General features: G+C 38.1%; 1 protein-coding gene across 6 annotated transcripts in view; it reads left to right on the forward strand.

Moving 5' to 3' along the window:
- Nucleotides 1-21,066, forward strand: part of LOC147827096 (uncharacterized) — a 293,364-nt gene that overhangs the window by 12,328 nt on the left and 259,970 nt on the right. For 2 of the 6 annotated variants that reach the window (XR_015453284.1, XR_015453285.1), the window contains one exon: nucleotides 17,252-17,334. The exons of 3 other annotated variants lie outside the window; for them this stretch is intronic. The gene's annotated coding sequence lies outside the window, so the exon portion shown is untranslated. Of the gene's footprint in view, nucleotides 1-721; nucleotides 5,928-17,251; nucleotides 17,335-21,066 lie in introns of those variants that run through there. One more of the 6 variants, XR_015453286.1, reaches the window with a different exon arrangement.

The following is a 21,066-nucleotide window of genomic DNA, read 5'->3' on the forward strand; positions in this document are numbered from 1 at the left end:
GTTATGGCTGTGTCTAGATGTCCCCCTAAAGCCTCATGTGGTCATAGGTGGGGCTTTTTGGAGGTAGCTGGATCTAGAGTGTGTGATTCTGGGATTAAGTGTGTGTAATAACTAAATTAGTCCACTGATTGGTTTGGCATAGTTCTGGGTAGGATTAAGAATGCCTTACCCTGGATATGAGTGCTATTGCCCTTAGGGTGAGTAGCCTGGATAAAATATAAGGCATACAAAGAAGATCACTGCTCCTTGCTTGTAGCTTGCTGCCTTCTGCCTTCTGTCTGCCATGAGCTGTTTCTCCACTGCGATGCCTCTCTACCATGCCACCCTGCCTTGGAGCCAGTCAACTATGAACTGAAATCTCTACAAACTGGGAGCTAAATAAACCTTTCCTCCTTTAACTTTGGGTGTTGGGTGTTTTGTCTCAGCAACAAGAAAAATAACAAAGACCATCTGTTAGATGGGATGAATATTATAGTAGACATTTTTGATGAGGCACCCAAGTGTGCTTTCCAACTTCATTTTCATTTATTATCTTAATAATAGAAGCTGCAAAAGTTACATGGACATGCCCCTTAGCCTCGTTGCAGATGGGGGTAGGGGAGCATTTATTTTTCTTCTACTTAAATAAAAATTCTATTGGTGTGATGTAAGAAAAATTTTGATTTCCTGGTGAAATAAATAATGTCCCTGACATTGTCTTTTCCTGTGTTTTCTCCCGTAGGCATAGCCTAGAGCTACAGCTCTGAGCCCATGGGACAATAAAATCACAGAGGGATGGAGGCTTAGGAAGACATTGTTGAGGAGCTGTGCCACATTTGGTGATAATTATTAGAATGTATTTGGCAAATGTGTTTTTAAGCCAAGCATTGTGCTTGCTAATTTTCCTGTCTTTAAAAAAAATCAGTACATGTTTGCAGTACATAATGATTACGTTCATTGTGGGGAATTTGTGCACGTATGTAACACATCTTAGTTCTTTTTACTCCCCTTTTCCTCCTCCCTCCACCCATCCATCTCTAGATCTCCTTCCTATTTGTAAAAGATTTATCTCCCTGTTGCTTATTGTCTATCTTTTATTTTGCTATTTAATTTTTATGTTTTTCTCTTGTGTAATTGCTGTGGCTAATGTTTCCAAAACTATATTGAACAGGAGTGATGATATCCAAAGTGGACATCTTTGTCTTGTTCCTGATTTTAGTGTGAAGGATTTCAGTTTTTGATCATTTAGTATGATATTGGCTGTTGGTTTTTCATAGATGGCTTCTATCAGTTTGAGGTAGAGACCATCTATTCCAATTTTTTGTAGGGTTTTTATCATAAATGCATGTTGGATTTTGTCAAATGCTTTTTTGGTATCTATGGAGATAATCATATGGTTTTTGTCCTTGGCTCTATTGATATAGTGTATTACATTCATTGATTTTCGTATATTGAACCATCCTTGCATGCCTGGGATGAATCCCACTTCATTAGGGTGTATGATCTTCTTGATGATCTTCTGCATTCTGTTTGCCAGTATCTTATTAAGGATTTTTGCATCTATGTTCATTAGTGAGATTGGCCTATAGTTCTGTTTTTCAGTTGGGTCTTTCTCTGCTTTGGGGATCAAGGTGATGCTTGCTTCCAGGAATGAATTTGGGAGTATTGCTTCCCTTTCAATTTCATTGAAGAGTTTAAACAGTAGTGGCAGTAGTTCCTCTCTCAATGTCTTGTAGAATTCAGCAGTGAAGCTATCAGGACCTGGGCTTTTCTTAGTTGGTAAGTTTTTAATTACATTTTCAATTTCATTGGTTGATATTGGGATGTTTAGAATTTTTAGGTCTTCTTTGTTCAACTTTGGTAATTCATATGTGTCTAGGAATCTGTCCATTTCTTCTGTGTTTTCCATCTTATTGGCCTATAGGTTCTGGAAGTAGGTATTGATGATCCTCTGGATTTCTGCTGGGTCCGTTGTAATTTCACCCTTTTCATTCTTAATTGCATGGATTTGGGCCTTTTCTTTCCTTTTTCTGAGAAGGTTGGCTAAGGGTTTGTCAATTTTATTGATTCTTTTGAAGAACCAACTCTTGGCTTTATTGATTTTTTTGTACCATTCTCTTAGTCTCCATCACGTTAATTTCTGCTCTCATCTTTAAAATTTCCCCCTTTGTATGAGCTTTGGGTTTGTCCTGCTCTTCTCTTTCTAGAAGCTTGAGGTTTAGCATCAGGTTGTTTATATGGGCTCGCTCTGTTTTCCTAATATGAGTATTCACTGCTATGAATTTCCCTCATAAGACTGCTTTCATTGTGTCCCATAGATTCCGATATGTTGTATTGTCATTGTCATTTAATTGTAGGAAATGTCTGATTTCTTCTTTAATTTCCTCTGTGGCCCAGTGGTTATTCAGAAGTGTGTTGTTCAATTTCCATGTGTTTATAAAAATTCTTTTGGTTTCTTTTGCTATTGATCTCCAATTTCATCACACTATGGTCTGATAATATATAGGGGATAACATCAATTTCTTTGCACTTAAACATGTTTTGTGAGTGAGTATGTGGTCTGTTTTGGATAATGACCTGTGTGCAGCTGAAAAGAATGTGTATTCTGATTTTGTGGGGTGGAACAATCTATAAACATCTGTTAAGTTCATTTGTTCAAGGCTTTGATTGAGTTCTAGTATTTCATTACTTATTTTTTGTCTGGTTGATCTATCTATTTGTGACAGTGGGGTATTGAGGTCCCCCACTACTATTGTATTAGTGCATATATGACTTTTCACACCTGTTAGCATTTGTTTTATATAGTTGGGTGCACTAGTGTTTGGTGCATATATATTTATGATTGTCATCTCTTCCTCTTGGATTCTTCCCTTTACAAGGATGTAGTGTCTTTCTTAGTCAGTGTTGGTTTGAAATCCTCTTGATCTGCAAAGAGGATAGCTACTCCTGCTTTTGTTTGGGTTCCTGTTACATGGAGTATTGTTTTCCACCTTTTAACTTTCAGTCTGAGTTTCTTTTTGAATTAGGTGTGTTTCTTATATGTAGCATATTGTTGGATCTTGCTTTTTGACCCATTTGGCCAGTCTATTTCTTTTGATTGGCGAATTGAGACCATTAACTTCGATGGTTATAAATGGTATGTATTGAGTTATCATTGTCATGACTTTTTCTTTTTGTTGGATTTTCCCCCTTTGCATTTAATTTTTTGTTGCAACTGACAGATTCGTTCTGCTCTGCTTCCTGGGGTTTTGATCCTTGTTGTCTTTTCCTAGGGTATTGTCTAAATTTTTTTGGAGTGCTGATTTGGTATTCATGAAGTTCCTAAGGTGCTCTTTGTCATGAATGTATCTTATTTCACCATCAATTCTGAAAGATAGTTTTGCAGGGTACATCAGTCTGGGTTGGAGACTGTTTTCTTTTAGGGCTTGAAATATGTCACTCCAAGCTCTTCTTGCCTTGAAGGTTTGTGTTGAGAAGTGTGCTGTGATTCTGATGGGTTTTCCTTTGTATGTGATTTGTTTCTTTTCTCTAACTGCTTGTAGAACTTTGTTCTTCTGTTGGGTTTCTGGAATCTTAACAATTACATGCCTATGTGTAGATTTTTTTTGATCAAGGCTAATTGGAGTCCTATTGCCTCACTTATCTGTATGTCAAGTTCTTTTTCCCTGCTTGGGAAGTTTTCTGCCATTACTTCTGTGAACAATTTTTTTTATATTATCTTCACTCTCTCCTGTTTCTTCATTGACTCCATTCACTCTTATATTATTCTTCTTTGAATCATCTAGCATCTGCTGGATTCATTTCTTGTGGTCCCTTACAATTTTAAAGCAATTTTTCTTTTCCTGGTCACTAATTGCAATCTTATCTTCTATATCTGAAATTCTGTCCTCACATTGGCTCATTCTGTTGTGTAGACTTTCAATGGAGTTTTTAATCTCTTGTAAATCTGTTTGCATCTGTTTTATGGATTCTATTTGTTTCCTATGTTGGCATTCCATCATGTTTCTCAGCTCCTCTATTTTTTTATCTGTGTCCTCTCTAGATTTTTAATCATGTCTTCTACTATGGGCACAATCTGTACTGTTGTCTGAGAAATTATTTCTGATTCCACTTTCTCCAGATCCTTTTTTGTTGCTGGGGGCAGTTGTACAGTCACCTGGAAGGTTCACTTCCTCTGTGCTGGGGGCAGCTCTGCTCCTTAGCACTGAGGGCAGTAGTATGGTGGCCCAGAAAGCTCATGCTGTTTTATTTTTAAAAGGAGAGAAAGTTTATTTTGCTCCTTTATTAATATATGTTTACCATACATACTGTTTACATTCCTTGAGTGAAGTTGGTACTTGTGCATAACACATCTTCATTCTTTTTTTCATCCTTTTCCTCCTCTCTCTCCCCACCTTCATCTCTTGATCTCTTTTACATTTGAGAAAGATCTATATCTCTACTTCCTATGATCTTGTGTGTTGCTCTTTAAATTTTTATATTTTTAAAATTTTTATTTTTTTATTTTTAAATTTTTATATTTTTGGTTTCTCATATAAGAGAAGCTATGTAATATTTAAACTTTTATATCTAATTTATTTCATTTAACATTATGGTCTCAAAGTACATTCATTTTTCTCCAAATGACTCAAATTTATCCTTCTTTATGGCAGAGTAATACTTCATTATTGATGGACCTGTAGGCCACTTCCAATATTTAGCTATTATCAGTTGTGCTGCTATAAACATAGGTATGCATGTGTCACTACGATATAATGTCTTTAACTCTTTTAGGAAGTTTCCTTGAAGGGGCATAGCTGGGTCAATGGAATTTCTAGTTTTAGTTTGTTGAGGAATCTCCATGCTGATTTACATAGTGATTGTCCTCATTTACATTCCCACTAGGAATGTAGAAGAGTGCCTTTTTCTTCCAGCCTCTGACCACCATTTGTTATTATTCAGTTTCTTAATGGTAGCCATTCTTTTTGGAGTAAGATAGAATCTCAGTGTTATTTTAATTTGCATTTCTCTCTTGGCCAGAGATGCTGAACATTTTTTCATGTATTTATTTGGCATCTGTACTTCTGAGAAGGGTCTACTTCACTTGCCCACTTTTTGATTGGGTCTTTAATTTTGGGATCTGATTTTTTTAGTTCTTAATATATTCCAGATATTAATGTCCTTTGTCCAGAGAGTAGTTAGCAAATTTTTTCTGATTCTGTAAGTTGTCTCTTTTCCCTGTTATTTGTCTCCTTTGATGTGTAGAGGCTTTCTATTTTGATATAATCCCATTTGCTGAGTCTTGATGTTATTTCTTAGAGTTCTGTTTGGAATATTCTTAACTGTGCCTATGAATTCAAGAGGTTTTTTTTTTTTTTTTACTAATTTTATCCTCCAGCTGATTAAGTGTTTTGATATTATTATTTAGGTTTCTGTTCTATTTTTATTTTGGTACACAGTGATAGATATAGGTCCAGATTCAATCTTTTGCAGGTGTGTAACTAGTTTTCCTGGCACCTTTTTTCAAAGAGGGTAGCTTTCCTCCAGTATATATTTTTGGCTCCTTTGTCAAAATCAGATAGCTGAATATGCCTTGGGTTCTTTCTGTGTTCTCTATTCTGTTCCATTGATCCACATATTTATTTTTTATACCAGTTCTAAGCTGCTCTTTTTTTTTATTACTGTAGCTTTGTATTATAACTTGAAATAAAGGATTGTCATGATTCGTGCTTTGCTCTTGTTGCTTAGGATTGCTTTTGCTATTCTATCTTCTTGTTCCATATGAATTTTAGGATTTTTTTTCTATTTTGGTGAGGAATGCTGTTACATTTTGATTGGTATTGCATTAAATTTTTACATCAGTTTGGGTAATATGGCCATTTTAACAATATCATTCTGCCTATCCAGACAATTTTTGTGTATTTATAAAATTTAATTATACTTAAAATGAATAGCTTACAAATGATGAATTCAACCATCATGTAGATGGTTTAATTTAATTAAAAATCCATGTGAATAACTGTTTTTGGATTATATTTTATCTCAATTCTTACTTACTATATTTTAACCCATTAACTGCAAGTATGTAATTGGTCTAGTTTCATACTTTTGGTCTAGACTTTACTCTTCTGAACATAGTTAAATTTGATTCTTTGTATGTCAATTGGTGACTTTATTTATTTATTTATATTTGGTACCGGGGATCAAACTCGGGTCTTTGCACTTGCAGGACAGGTGGTAGAACACTGAGCTAAATCCCCAGGCCCAATTGCTGACTTTAAATGTGTACATATGGAATATAAAACTTTTTAAGTTCAAAACAGTAGTCACATATGGCTGATGGAAAGTATTTCTGATGCGGAATTCAACTATGGGTCTAAATTAGAGATTATTCATTATGATATGCTGTTCTGTGTAAGTGACTTCAAATACTTGAGCCTGAGATTTTCTCAACTGTAAAACTCAGAAAATAGTTATGTGACACTGTTGGTATGAGAATTAATTTAAACAATATAAGCATATGTTTATATCGCAGTGCTTGGCAGATAAGAACTTAGACTTCGTTTTTTTTTTAAATGAGTACCTATTAGAGAGGCGCTGAAACATCTTTCTTTATAAATTGTTTCCTTTTCAGGAGATAAATGTGAGAATGTTGCAACTCAATAACATGATATATAAAACAAATTAATATGATAGGAATTGTGATGTGCTTTATTTTCTCAAGCAGTACTCAGAAATGACCTACAAATTCTCTTCACTGCTAACAAAGTAGGCTTTCTTAGCCACCGGCTCATTACTCAAGAATTGAGTGCAGAAACTCTTGGGCTATATTGTGTCATCTATAAGCAACGGCCTACTTGTTCTGTTTTACTTGAAATACTGAATCAAATCCTTATTAGTTAAAATAACATTGACATAGAATCTCCATGATATCAGGTATTTGATAATTATAAAAACAAAACAGAAAAGAAAATGTTCTATTTGTTTTAATTGCTTTAAATATATTTAGCTGAGTGACTCTTAAATTTTTTTCTTTTATTTTTCTTTGTAGTTTAAAAAAGATTTTAGAAATGCCAACAGTAAACAATGGAAGAAAAAATGAGATGAAAAATGGTGGTTTCTTAAGAGAAAATATGGAATAACTTGGTTGCAACAAGGTTAACACAACCATGGCCAGGTGTCTACTCTTGAATTTGAAATAGTTTATTGTAGAAAAAGTGAGCAAATTTGAAAAATTAAAGGTAGTAATTGACTGTGTTTGCATTGCAAGGTTCTGACTTTCTTTAGGTACCATATACAACCCTATGGAAATAGTTTTATATGAGACTGCAAGAGCTAGTTGAGGCCCTGATTCTGGTTATAAAATAAAAGACTGCAATTATAAAGCAAGATAAATACATTATTTTGCCTTTAAAACCACACCTTCATCTCCTTTAATCTAGAATAGCATGTTCCTCTTTTGCCTACTCTTTATATTCCCATCACTTTCCATGAGAGTAGACCCTCTTAGTGCATAGTCTCGGGGCTAAGGTGGCTGAATTTGAATCCTGCCTCCACTGTAAACTTCTTATGTGAGTTTGGTCCTATGACTGAAGCTTTCTGTAGTTTGGTTGTCCCATCCATAAACTATAAATAAGAGAATTTGTTGTAAAGATTACATTGATTATGTTTACAAAGTTCCTAGTATATTGGAAGAATGTTTCAGTAAATAATTGATTTGCATAGCAGCTAAATGTCATCCCTTGGTGGAGTGTGGAAGACCCTTCCAGGTTCCTTTTCTCCCTCTACTTTATATTCCAGTGAGTTCCATAAATAGTGACAAGAGGACCCAGATGGACACCAGTGAGCAATTTGGAGCCAGTGTCTTTTATAGATGAAATGCAAACCTAAAATTAAGAAACATTGGTTCCAATTACATTTTCAACATTCTATCATGGTTGGAATTTTGCTATGTAAGGTGCATACAAGAGCAATGCAATTATAAGAATTAGAAACTTCTTTGTTTTAAAAAAATAAAATTTGTTTTATTCTTGAATTTAGGTTTGTCTGATATTTCTGAGATAGTTGTGCCCTCAAATGTATCACTGCTGACAGTAAATAAGCTGACTCAGGATTTGGTTATTTAATGATACCAACATGAGCTGTGAAATATAATAGTTTTTAAAATCCTAATCACATCACAAGATAACGCCCTTGAATGCTCACTTTTGTGGAGGAAAACTGTTCATTCAGGTCTATCTACTCCATGTCATTGGGAGAGTTAATGGCAGAACGTGGACACCGTGGGAATTGTCTGATCTTCTACGGGCTATACCTTGGAGTCCCAAGATTATAGCAAAGCAGTTCATGGGCTCTGAGTTCTTCTTTCATATATAATACTCTAAATTTTGCATAGTTTTCTCAACCACTGAATTTGGTCTGTGAAAAACTAGAAAGGCAGGAGAGAGTGAACCCTGTTCAGTGCTCATCCCTTGTCCTGCTTGTTGGCTGGCTTGGCAGTCAGCCAAAGTGAAAGCAGTCTTGGACAGTTTCTGAGTCACCATCCTCTTCATTACTGCAATCACCGCAGCCCTCTGCGGTTTGGCCTAGCTTAGCCTTTTAACGAAACTGCAGCAAGTTAGTGCCTAGCTAGCACACGCTAAATCGCTGTATCAGAAAATCAATTCCAATCTATGAAACTAGCCCAAAAGAGAGCTACTCAAAATAAAGAGAAATTGATGTCGAGTAGGAAGGAACAGCCACTGTTCTGACCATGGCACTGAAACAAGGCTGCCAAACTGACCTTGCCCTGGCCACAAAAACACTTAGGACGCAGAATGCCAGTGTGCGTCATCTCAGGTTCACCCACATCCTGAGATGTGTGGGGCATTTCTGTTTTCCCTCTTGTTTTCACTCCTCACTGCCAAACCCTTCAACAAATCATATTGGTTCTATCTTCAAACGCTTTCCACTCTCCCGCCACTACTGTCTCTCCCGGATTAAGGCAGTGCCTAATGGTGCTCTAAAGACACACTGAAATGCAGCTGCTCACGTCCCTGCAGGGACGCCCACCTCCTGCACATGGTTCCTGGCTTCTGGCCTCTGGAAGACCGACGTCACTGCCCGTTGGCACCCCCTGCCTTTTGCTCACTCTGGTCTCTTACTTCTGCTCACACAATTTAGCAGTGTCCCACTGCATGTGTTCTTGCTGATCCCTGGGATGGAAAGATTTTCCCAGTTAGCCTCAGGACTTGTTCCCTCCATTTCTTCAGGTCTTTCTTCAGTGATCACTGTCTCATTGAGGTTTGTCTTCTTCCTTTCATTTAGAATTAAAATCCTGGCCCATTTTCCTTATTCTTTTCCAAAAACTTACTGCTATCTAAAATATTTCATTTATTTATTTATTATGTTTGTTGTCTGACCTTCCTCACTAGAGTGTAAGTTGTATGACAGCAGGATTTTTGTCTATTTTAACTGCTATGTAGTCTCCACATCTAACATAAATACCTGGCATAGAACTGCTCAACTGTTTCAACACATACATCATGAACTCACTTTGTACTCTAGTTCTATATCTTAAATAGTTTGATGCATATGAACATGCTTGAATTAACTGAAAAAGAAATTATGTGCCATTCTTATCTATTTAGTCCAAACATTTGGTTTGTGTTTTTGTAAAGATCCAAGTCAAAGAAACTTTCTATAAATTATTATTGCATTTTTGGCTAAATAGGAAAGTCAAATGCCAATGCCTGCAGAGGACAAACCAAATTAACATCACATATAACAGATTTTTGTTTTGACTTTTCTACTTGGCTATAACTGAAATAGGTTCACTTTTTTTTTGTAGTACTAAGGTAATTTAAAATAAGTATTTTCTAAGCCTATATTCAGGTGTTGGTTTTCTAACACCTTTAGAAGTCCATTATAAGTTTGTTACATATGTTTTTGTATTTCAGGATTTCAGAATTTGACTCAATATTTGAGTATCTGTTGTTATATATAAGAGAAGACTTGATGATGATGATGATGATGATGATTGTGGTACTGGGGATTGAACTAAGTTCTTCACACTAAGTTATATCCCCAGCCATTAAATTTTTTTTTAAATTTTGAGACAGGGTCCTGCTAAATTACCAAGTTGCCCATATTGGGCTCCATCTTCTGATCCTTCTGTCATAGTCACCCAGAGTGCTGGGATTAGACAGGCACACCCACTCGTGGCTGCAAAGGTTATTTTATATGTCTTAAATCTTACACCTTAGTTATGAATTTCATTTGTGCCTGCTTTAAAAACAACTGATATCTTGTTGATTCTTACTCAGCTTTTATCTTTCGCAGTTTCTTGGTTTTAATCTGTTATAGTCCCTAAAGCCTATTCTCCCCTGTGTTATTAGCCTCCAACCAAAAGTGACACTTAATGGTTTCTGCTCCTTCAACACTGGCTGAGCACTTTGAAAGCAGGGAAGAAGTGCATTATTGATAGTTCTATACGTCCTAGAGTGTGCAGTGAAAATTTGAGAGTGGGAAGTATGGTGAGTCCCCTTTTGGTTTTGTTTTAAAGAATACTACTGTAATAAAGAAAAATGATGTTTTAAATGAAGCCAAATCTGATTCCATTCAGCTTTGATAGCTGAATTCATTTGTAAAATATTGCTGATCTGAAGTGTTTCATGCCATTGATGAAATTATTCCATTAAACTTGGGCTTTGAGAAAGCTATAGCGAAGAATGGGAAGCAGGGCACTTGGACTTCAATTGTTTTTTTCTAGTTACTGAATGAAAGAACTATTCTGAAGCAACAGGATGGCTCAACATTCCTTGGATGAGCTTCTGTAGCATCAGGCTTGTTTACTGTCAGTTCAGACAGGTGATTTCCAGGGTTACGTGTATGTAAGAATGATCTGAGTTGTTGAAAACATATAACTCTAAACCTAACTTCAGAGATTCTTTATTCTTGTGCTTGTATTTGACAAAAATCTGAAGTGGTTCTTTTTTTTTTCTTTTATTGGTACATTTTAGGTCTACAATATAATGACTTCATCATTGGAGATATGCACCTTTAGATACTCTCTTGGTTTTTATTTTTCCTCCTTCCCCTGCCCTCCCTTCAACCCCTCCATTCCTCCCTATTTACAAAGACTCTGTTTCCATTTTCTCATATTAATTCCACTCCCTTCTTTCCTGTCCCCTTCCCCTTTGCCCCTTTTCTTCCTATTTCACATTATCTGTTATACCTTTTAATCCTTATTTACACTTTCGTTTTCTCACACTAGAGAAACTACTCAGTATTTACACGTGTCCTATTTATTTCACTTAAGAGTACCGCCTCAATGTGCATCCATTTAGCAATAAATGTTTCTAATTTCTCATTTTTGATGGCTGAGTAGTACTCCATTTTATAAAAAAACCACATTTTCTTTATCCAGTCTCCAGTTGATGGGCATTTGGGCTGTTTCCAAGTTCTGGATATTACAAATTGTGCTGCTATGAACATGGGTGCACATATATCACTGTGGTATGATTCTTTTAATTCTTTGGGGAAGATTCCCAGCAGTGGAATAGTGGGGTCAAATGGGACTTCCAGTCCTAGTTCTTTGAGGTATCTCCATACTGATTTCCACAGTGCTTGTACCAGTCTGCACTCCCACCAGCAGCGGAGCAGGGTTCCTCTTTCCCCACAGCCCCACCAGCATTTGTTATTGGTTGATTTCTTGATAGCAGCCATTCTTTCTGGAGTGAGGTGGAATGTCGGCATTGTTTTCATTTGCATCTCTCGAATGACCAGTGATGTTGAACATTTTTTCATATGTTTATTTTTCATGTCTACTTCTTTGTCTGAGAAATGTCTGTTCATTTCAGATGCCCATTTTTGGATTGGGTCTTTAAATTTGGGAGGTCTGATTTTTTAAAGTCCTTTATAGATTTGAGATAGTAGACCTTTGTCTGAGGAAAAGGAGGTGAAGATATTTTTCCCACATTGTGGGTTGTCTCTTCACACTGCTGGTGGTTTCTCTTGCTGTGCAGAAGCTTTTTAGTAAAAAGAGCTCCCACTTCTTGATTGTTTGTGCTAGTTCATGGGCAGCAGAGGTTTTGTTCATAAAGTCTTTTCCTACACTGATGTCTTCAAGAGTTCTACCTAACCTCTGTTCCAGCTGGTTCAGCATTTCTCTTTTTATATTTAGATCTTTAATCCATTTTGATTTTAGTTTAGTGCATGGTGAGAGATATAGGTCTAGTTTTAATGTTTGGCAAGTTGAAGCCCAATTTCTCCAGCACCATTTATTAAAGAGGCTATCTTTCCTCCAGTGAGGGTGTTTGGCTCCTTTATTGAAGATGAGATGGCTGAGTGTGTCTGGAGTTGTTTCTGCATCTTCTAATCTGTTCCACTGGTCCTCAGGTCTGTTTCTTTGCCAGTACCGTGCTGTTTTTATCACAGTAGCTTTGTAGTACAGTTTCAAGTTGGGAATTGTAATGCCACCACCTTGTCTGTGTTGTCTAGAATTGCATTTGCTATTCTAGGTCACTTCTTGTTCCAAATGAATTTTTGGATTGTTTTTTCAAGGCCTGTGAAGTATGCTGCTGGAATTTGAACTGGAATTGCATTAAATCTATATAGCAATTTTGGAAGTATGGCCATTTTCACTATGTTGATCCTTCCTACCCAGGAGCAAGGGCTATCTTTCCATTTTCTGATATCCCCTTCAATATCTTTTTTCAGAGTGCCATAGTTTTCAGAAAAGAGGTCTTTGATTTCTCTCATTAGGTTGATTCCTAAGTATTTCAGTTTTTTGGATGCTATTGTGAAAGGAATCATTTGCCCCATTTCTCTCTCAGTGAGTCTGTTCGTGTAGAGGAAAGCTATTGATTTTTGTGTGTTGACCTTGTATCCGCTACTTTACTGAATTTGGTTATTAAGTCTAGAAGCCTTTTGGTGGAGTTTTTGGGGTCTTCTATGTAGAGTCTCATGTCATCTGCAAATAATGACAATTTGACTTCTTCATTTCCTATCTTTATTCCTTTTATTTCTTTCTCTTGTCTAATTGCTGTGGCTAATGTTTCCAAAACTATATCGAATAGGAGTGGTGATTGTGGACATCCTTGTCTTGTTCCTGATTTTAGTGTAAAGGATTTCAGTTTTTGACCATATAGTATGATATTGGCTGTTGGTTTTTCATAGATGGCTTCTATCAGTTTGAGGTAGAGACCATCTATTCTGATTTTTTGTAGGGTTTTCATCATAAATGCATGTTGGATTTTGTCAAATGCTTTTTCTGCATCTATCGAGGTGATCATATGGTTTTTGTCCTTGGCTCTATTGATATACTGTATTATGTTTATTGATTTGCATATGTTGAACCATCCCTGCATTCCTGGGATGAATCCCACTTGATCAGGGTGTATGATCTTCTTGATGATCTTCTGCATTCTGTTTGCCAGTATCTTATTAAGGATTTTTGCATCTATGTTCATTAGTGAGATTGGTCTATAGTTCTCTTTTTCGGTTGGGTCTTCCTCTGCTTTGGGGATCAAGGTGATGCTTGCTTCCAGGAATGAATTTGGGAGTATTGCTTCCCTTTCAATTTCATTGAAGAGTTTAAACAGTAGTGGCAGTAGTTCCTCTCTAAATGTCTTGTGTAATTCAGCAGTGAAACCATCAGCACCCAGACTTTTCTTGATTGGTAAGTTTTTAATTAGGTTTTCAATTTCATTGATTGATATTGGGTTGTTTAGAATTTTTAGGTCTTCTTAATTCAACTTTGGTAATTCATATGTGTCTAGGAATCTGTCCATTTCTTCTGTGTTTTCCATCTTACTGGCATATAGATTCTTGAAGTAGGTATTGATGATCCTCTGGATTTCTGCTGGGTCTGCTGTAATTTCACCTTTTTCATTCTTAATTGCATGGATTTGGGCCTTTTCTTTCCTATTTTTGATAAGGTTGGCTAAGGGTTTGTCAATTTTGTTTATTCTTTAGAAGAACCAGCTCTTGGCTTCATTGATTTTTTTTTTGTATCATTCTCTTAGTCTCCACTGCATTGATTTTTCCTCTGATCTTCATAATTTCCTCCCTTTTATGAGCTTTGGGTTTGTCCTGCTCTTCTTTTTCCAGAAGCTTGAGGTCCAGCATCAGGTTATTTTATTGGGCTACCTCTGTTTTCCTAATATGAGTATTCACTGCTATGAATTTCCCTCATAAGACTGCTTTCATTGTGTCCCATAGATTCCAATATGTTGTATTGTCATTGTCATTTAATTGTAGGAACTGTCTGATTTCTCCTTTAATTTCCTCTGTGACCCATTGCTTATTCAGAAGTGTGTTGTCCTATTTCCATGTGTTTATGAAGTTTATGCAGTTTCTTTTGCTGTTGCTCTCCACTTTCATTGCACTGTGGTCTGATAATATATAGGGGATAACTTCAATTCCTCTGCACTTAGTTAAACATGTTCTATGCATGAGTATGTGGTCTATTTTGGAGAATGACCTGTGTGCAGCTGAAAAGAATGTGTATTTTGATTTTGTGGGGTGGAACAATCTGTAAATATCTGTTAAGTTCACATGTTCAAGAGTTTGATTGAGTTCTAGTCTTTCATTGTTGTTTTTTGTCTAGTTGATCTATCTATATGTGACAGTGGGGTATTGAGGTCCCCCACTACTGTTGTATTAGTGCGTATATTACTTTTCATGTCCATTAGTATTCATTTTATATAGTTGGGTGCACTAGCGTTTGGTGCATATATATTTATGATTGTCATCTTTTCCTCTTGGATTGTTCCCTTTACAAGGATGTAGTGTCCTTCTTTGTCTTTCTTAATCAGTGTTGGTTTGAAATCCACTTGGTCTGCAAAAAGAATAGCTACTCATGCTTTTTTTTGGATTCCTGTCACATGGAGTACTGTTTTCCACCCTTTAACTTTCAGTCTATGAGTTTCTTTTTGAATTAAGTGTGTTTCTTATATGCAGCATATTGTTGGATCTTGCTTCTTGACCCATTCAGTCAGTCTATTTCTTTTGATTGGTGAATTGAGACCATTAACATTGATGGTTATAACTGAATCGTATTGACTTGTCATTGCCATGACTTTTTCTTTTTGTTGGGTTCTCCCCTTTTACATTTAATTTCCTGTCATGCCAGATGGGTTTATTCTGCTTTGCTTCCTGGGGTTGTGATCCTCAATGTCTGTTCCTAGGATATTGTGTAAAATCCTTTGGAGTGCTGGTTTGGTATTCACGAAGTTCCTAAGGTGCTCTTTGTCATGAAAGTATCTTATCTCTCCATCAATTTTGACAGATAGTTTTTCAGGGTACATCAATCTGGGTTGGAGGCTGTTTTCCTTTAGGGCTTGAAACACATCACTCCAAGATCTTCTTGCCTTGAGGGTTTGCATTGAGAAGTGTGCTGTGATTCTGATGGGCTTTCCTATGTATGTGATTTGTTTCTTTTCTCTAACTGCTTGTAGAACTTTGTTCTTCTGTTGGGTTTCTGGAATCTTAACAATTATATGCCTATGTGTAGATTTGTTTTGATCAAGGCTATTTGGAGTCCTATATGCCTCACTTCTCTGTATGTCAAGTTCTTTTCCCCTGCTTAGGATGTTTTCTGCTATCACTTGTGTGAACAGATTTTTTATGTCATCTGCACTCTCTCCTGTTTCTTCATTGACTCCATTCAGTCTTATGTTATTTTTCTTTGCATCATCTAGCATCTGCTGGATTGATTTCTCATAGTCCCTTACAATTTTAAAGAATTTTTTCTTTTCCTGGTCACTAATTGCAATCTTATCTTCTATATCTGAAATTCTGTCTTCACATTGGTTCATTCTGCTGCATAGACTTTCAATGGAGCTTTTAATCTCCTGGAAATCTGTTTGCATCTGTTTTATGGATTTAATTTGTTTCCTATGTTGGGATTCCATCATGATCCTCAGCTCCTCTATTTTTTTATCTGTATCCTCTCTAGATTTATTAATCATGTCTTGCACTGTGGGTCCAATCTCTGCTGTTATCTGAGAAATTATTTCTGATTTCATTTTTTCCAGATCCTCTTTCATTGCTAGTTCAGGGAGTCCAGGTGGTTGAGTATCAGAGTGTTCTATCTCCTTTCCCTTTGGGATTACTGTAGGTGATCTGGAAGTCTGGTTCTAAGGCTTGTTTACCTGTCTTCTCATTTTGACTGGGGTGGGGGGGTTCCTGGTGCCCGCACAGCTCACCTCCTCTGTCTGGGAGCCACAGCATGCCCACCCAGAAGTGTCTGCTAAGCTGGGAGCCATGGCATGCCTACCTTGGAGTCTCTTCTGGGCTGGGAGCCATGGCACGCCTACCCAGAAGTGTCCTCTGGGCTGCTAGCCATGGCTTGCGGACCTGGAGGCCTCCTCTAGGCTGGGAGCCACAGCACGCCAAAGTGGTTCTGATACTTTCTAAAAGCCTACAGTTTGAGCCCTTGATTAGATGTTAGCACCAAATAGATTTTCCCATGTATCACAAAGAAACCCCACCTGCCTAGAATAATATTAAACACTGGCTGGTACTTAAGGCAGTCTGAACTCTATTAGCTTCCATCTGTTGACATTTTACCACTAACCTTAATTCTTATATCTGACACCTCTCTAGTGTTGATGTTCACATGAGTTTTTCTAAGTTTTTCACATGTGGACTTTTGCCTCCACTGTAGCCACTGTGTTTGATTTATCCAGTAAAATCTATTAGTGTCTTTGGTTACTTCAGGTAGGTACTTTGTGCTTCACACCAAATACCATCCTGGACCTCTAAGGCTTGGTTTCCCTTAGAGACTTTCAATGGTTTGTGTTTAGATGCCCCCACCCCGAAGCCTCTTGCAGTCATAGGTGGGGGTTTTTCAGAGGTGGTTGGATCTAGAGTATGCGACACTGAAACTGATTCATGGTGCAATACTAGGCTCAAGGGTACTAGGATTAAGGCTGTGTGTGCCACTTGCCCTAAGTAATCTGTTTAAGTTTAAAGGAGCAGAAAGCTGCTGCTGTGGTTCCTTGCTTGTTTCTTTGTTACCTTCTGCCTGCCATGAACTGTTTCTCCTCTGCCACGCCACCCTGCCTTGGAGCCAGTCGGTTATGGACTGAAACCTCTACAAACTGTGAAATAAACCTTTCCTTCTTTAACTTTGGGAGTCGGGTGTTTAGTCCCAGAAAGGAGAAAAGGAACTAATACATGACTGGTGAGTCAGAGTGTGATATCTTTATAAAGTCAGGTCAGATTATGGATGACTTATAATTAATCATGTGTCTTTTTGCATTTTTACTTTCTGAATGAACATATATTAACTTTATGTGAATTTTAGAAACAAAAAAATAAGAAAGACAAAAAAGGGAAAAGAAAACTCTGTGTCCCTAAACATCACAGGAAAACCTCGTGAGAAGATATGTAAGTAACATCCTTGCTGTGGTTGGTTAATATATCTCTTAATACATTTCCGTCCTTTTATGCTGCTTAATATTTCTTGGGGCACATAATTAACTAATTACAGTAGTTTATCATTGTTTACTTAATTTCTTTTGATTTTAAAAGTCAGATTTATGGGGGAAAGCAGGGTTTGGGGAGGGAAGATATGGTATTAGCAACGGTGGATTTGCATGAAGCATGACATATGTATGTGTATAAAAGTCACAAAACCAGTTATTCTGTAAAATTAATGTGAGTAATAATCAACATGTAAAAGGGAATTATTAGCCCTTCTCTGAAATCCTAGAACTGTATCATTGACTTTGCAATCTTATGTTACACTTTCCGAGGTGTCACTTTGCTCATGCCGCTTCTTTCATAGTTTAGATCTACAATGAGCCCCAAATGTAAAGGTGACTAGATCATGGAGGCGCTGTACTCATTAGTGGCTTCACCATGGATGAGTTCATAGCTAAATGTGCTGTTAGGAAATGGACCCGGTTGGAAGAGGTGGGTCACTGGGGACATGACTTGAGGGTGTATTCTTATCCCTAGAGCCTCCTCCCTCTCCCCTGATTTCAGCCACCTTGGAGGGAGCAGCTGTCCTCCACCACACTCCCTTGACTTGCTTGTCTGCCACAGAGCTGGCCAGTCATGGACTACACCCCCGAAACTGGGAGTAAATAATCCTCTCCTTTAATATGCAGGCTTTGGATATTTTGTTTCAGCAACATAAAAGTGACAGTACAGAAAACTGATACCAGAGAAGTGGGGCTGGCCATGGCTGTGACTCTACCTGACCATGTGGTTCAGAAGTATTTGAAAGTGGTTTGTGGGAGGAGTTTGGAAAGGCCTGCAGATGCTGGCTAGCAAAGCCGGAGAATGCAGTCAGGAGAGCTGATGGGTGATTCCAGTTGGAACTCAGAAGACCAGAATGCTGAAAGGAATGTGGACAATAGATGCCAGATTTAGGAGGTTTCAGTTAGGAATGAGAACTGTTTGAAACTGGACTAGAGGTCATGCATATTTCATTCTGGTAAAGAATTTGTGTTTTGTCCATGTTCTACAACTTTGTATAACCCTGAATTTAAAGGCAGACTAATCTGGTAGATGAAATGTCAAGGCAGCCCATGTGTAGGCTGTGGTATGGCTGTATGACTGTGAGTGCTCTAGGCCAGTGACAGCTTGGCCACATTCCTGTCTTTTCACAATGAATGGCCATACATTCACGAGGCCCACCGATTCGCTCAGCCTCATCAGGCCAACTAACCAAGGTTCATTCAGTAGCCAGTGAACCTGACAATCACAGGTTCTTTTTTTGTTTCTTTGTTTTTTTTGGTACTAGGGATTGAACTCGGGACCTTGTGCTTGTGAGGCAGGCGCTGGAACCTCTGAGCTAAATCCCTGGCCCAATCACAGGTTCTTTTATTCCAATCTTAATTATTAATATCTAAAATACTCAGTCACGCGTGACATTTCACACAATAATACACTGTACAGATTAGAGAATGGCTAAGCGAATGTTAACAGTTGGCTGCAGGATTCCAGGAGAAAGGACTAAGAGCCAAGACAGAGTACTGGAGATGCCTGCAGTCAGGTTCCAGTCCCCACCTGCCCAGTGTATGACTCAGGCCTGAGAACAAAACACACTAAAAGACAGAACTAGGAGAGAGAAAGCGGTTGCCAGGACGACCAATGCTGGTGCAACCAACAAAGGCGCTGGCCAGGCCCAGCCACTCATTTTTGTTGGTAATCAACTTGGGTAAAGGCGAGTTACGTGCAAGGGCCGGCTATGTGCGAGAGATTACTCAGTCATGTGGATTCTGTGGAAATTAATGGAAGCCAGGCTCATGAAGGGCAAAAGCATTCTCGAAATAGGAACAGAATAGGCAAAAATATGTGGTTGTAATTAGAACATTGTCCTCCTAGTCAGAAGGTTTTAGTTGTGGGAATGGAATTTCGGTGGGAGTTATTCTGACCTCAGCACGTATGCTCCTGCAGGACTCACTTCTCAAAACAAGCCAATTGTGGGGTTAACTCTTTACAGCCTATGCTGCTTACAGCCTGCTTTGGGGGCATAATCATATTATGGTCCCCTGACTCAGAGTCTGCAGAGATGTGAAAAGCCACCATGGGTGTTTAGGTATGATTGCAGAGCAGGCAGAGCTTTTCTGAGGAGGTGTGGGCCTTGTTGAGAGCCCAGAGCTGGTTCAAAGCCTGTATCATGGCAGGCAGGCAGTTCAGGTGGGCAGCATGAAGCACTGAGATTGCGATAAGGTGAAGCCAGGTAACACAGAGCTGGAGTTCTAAGCCTGTCTACCTCATGATGTGTTCATTCACCAGGTGGTCTGACGAGATGGCAGGTCAGGGTAGCACTCCCGCAGTCCAGTGTTGGGTACCCCTCCTTTCATATGCACCAAAGGAGGGGTTCCATCATATGGTGGTCGGATGTGTCTTATAAACACACAGGCCTGGTTTTGTCTGATCTAACTCAGATACATGATGTGTCTGTGTGTCCTTGATTTAAATTGATAAGGTTACAGGTGGTGGTTTTTTATCAGCAAGATTAATTTATCAGCTTATACCTTATGATTGTGCTATTTTGTTGTGTCGAACATCAGTGGTTATCTGTTTGTACACACAAGTTACCTGAGTCCTTCAGCCTCAGCATTTGTATTCCACATGGAGCAAAGTGTTGTTTTATGAAATGGAGTCACTTGAGGTTAAGCACAGCCTGAACGTTATTATTCCTATGCAACATGGAGACTCTCACAGCAGGACACAGCCTGGTTCACACAGTAGTGTTGGCTGCTTTTAGCTAGATATACAGTGAGAATCAGGAGCAAAAAGCAAGGCTGAAAGATGCAAAAAACTTGCAGTTTCCCAGAAAAATGTGCCTGTGATGCTGGGTCCAAAGCAAGTGTGGCTGCTTAAAAGGCTAACATCAATAAAAAGTCAAGTGGTGTGCACAGCTATAATCCTAGTACCCTGAGAAGCTGAGGCAGGAGCATTGCAAATTCAAGCCTAGCATGGGTAATTATGTAAAGAAAAGGTGATTTTTAATTGGAGGGTGATTTTGTGTGGTGGGTGACATTGGCAGGTATCTTTGATTCTTATGACTGTTGTGTGGGGGTACTGCCATCTAAGTGGGTAGAGCCCAACGAAGCTGCTAAATGTCCTACAATACATAGGACAGCTCCCACATTCCCAGCAAAGAATTATCTGGCCCTTAATATGGAACATGAGAAGGGTAAGGACTTGTACCGTAGGCAAATTGCTTAACCTTTCTGGTCTTATTTTCCTTATCTATGAATGGAGATAATATTTACTTGTAGGGATGTTTTGCAGCATTGCGTGGAATGTAAAGGCCTAACCATTTAAAGAGAATGATCCAATTATTAAAATGAAATAGATGATAGTTATAAGCGTCATTAAATGATATTAGGGATGGAAGGTTTTTGAGAGCATGTTCACCAACTGTCTTGTATCATGCATCTGCTAGGCTTCCTTCTTCACCCACTAGGTTTTCCTCTAGTAACTGCTAAGGTGACCACTTCTGCGCACATTTTGTCCTGCTTCCCTTTAGCACAGTCCAAGGGCCTTTTATTTCAATTTTCTCTCTGTAACTGTCCCTCGATGACCCAGGGTATGCTCACAACTTTGACTGGATACCTGTGGCACCCTGTCCTGCACTTAGGTCAGAGCAAATGTAAA

Source organism: Heterocephalus glaber, unplaced genomic scaffold, assembly GCF_053883595.1.
Source record: "Heterocephalus glaber isolate CG9 unplaced genomic scaffold, H.glaber_assembly_v1.0 deba00001457, whole genome shotgun sequence".
In the NCBI taxonomy this organism is placed as follows: domain Eukaryota; kingdom Metazoa; phylum Chordata; class Mammalia; order Rodentia; family Bathyergidae; genus Heterocephalus; species Heterocephalus glaber.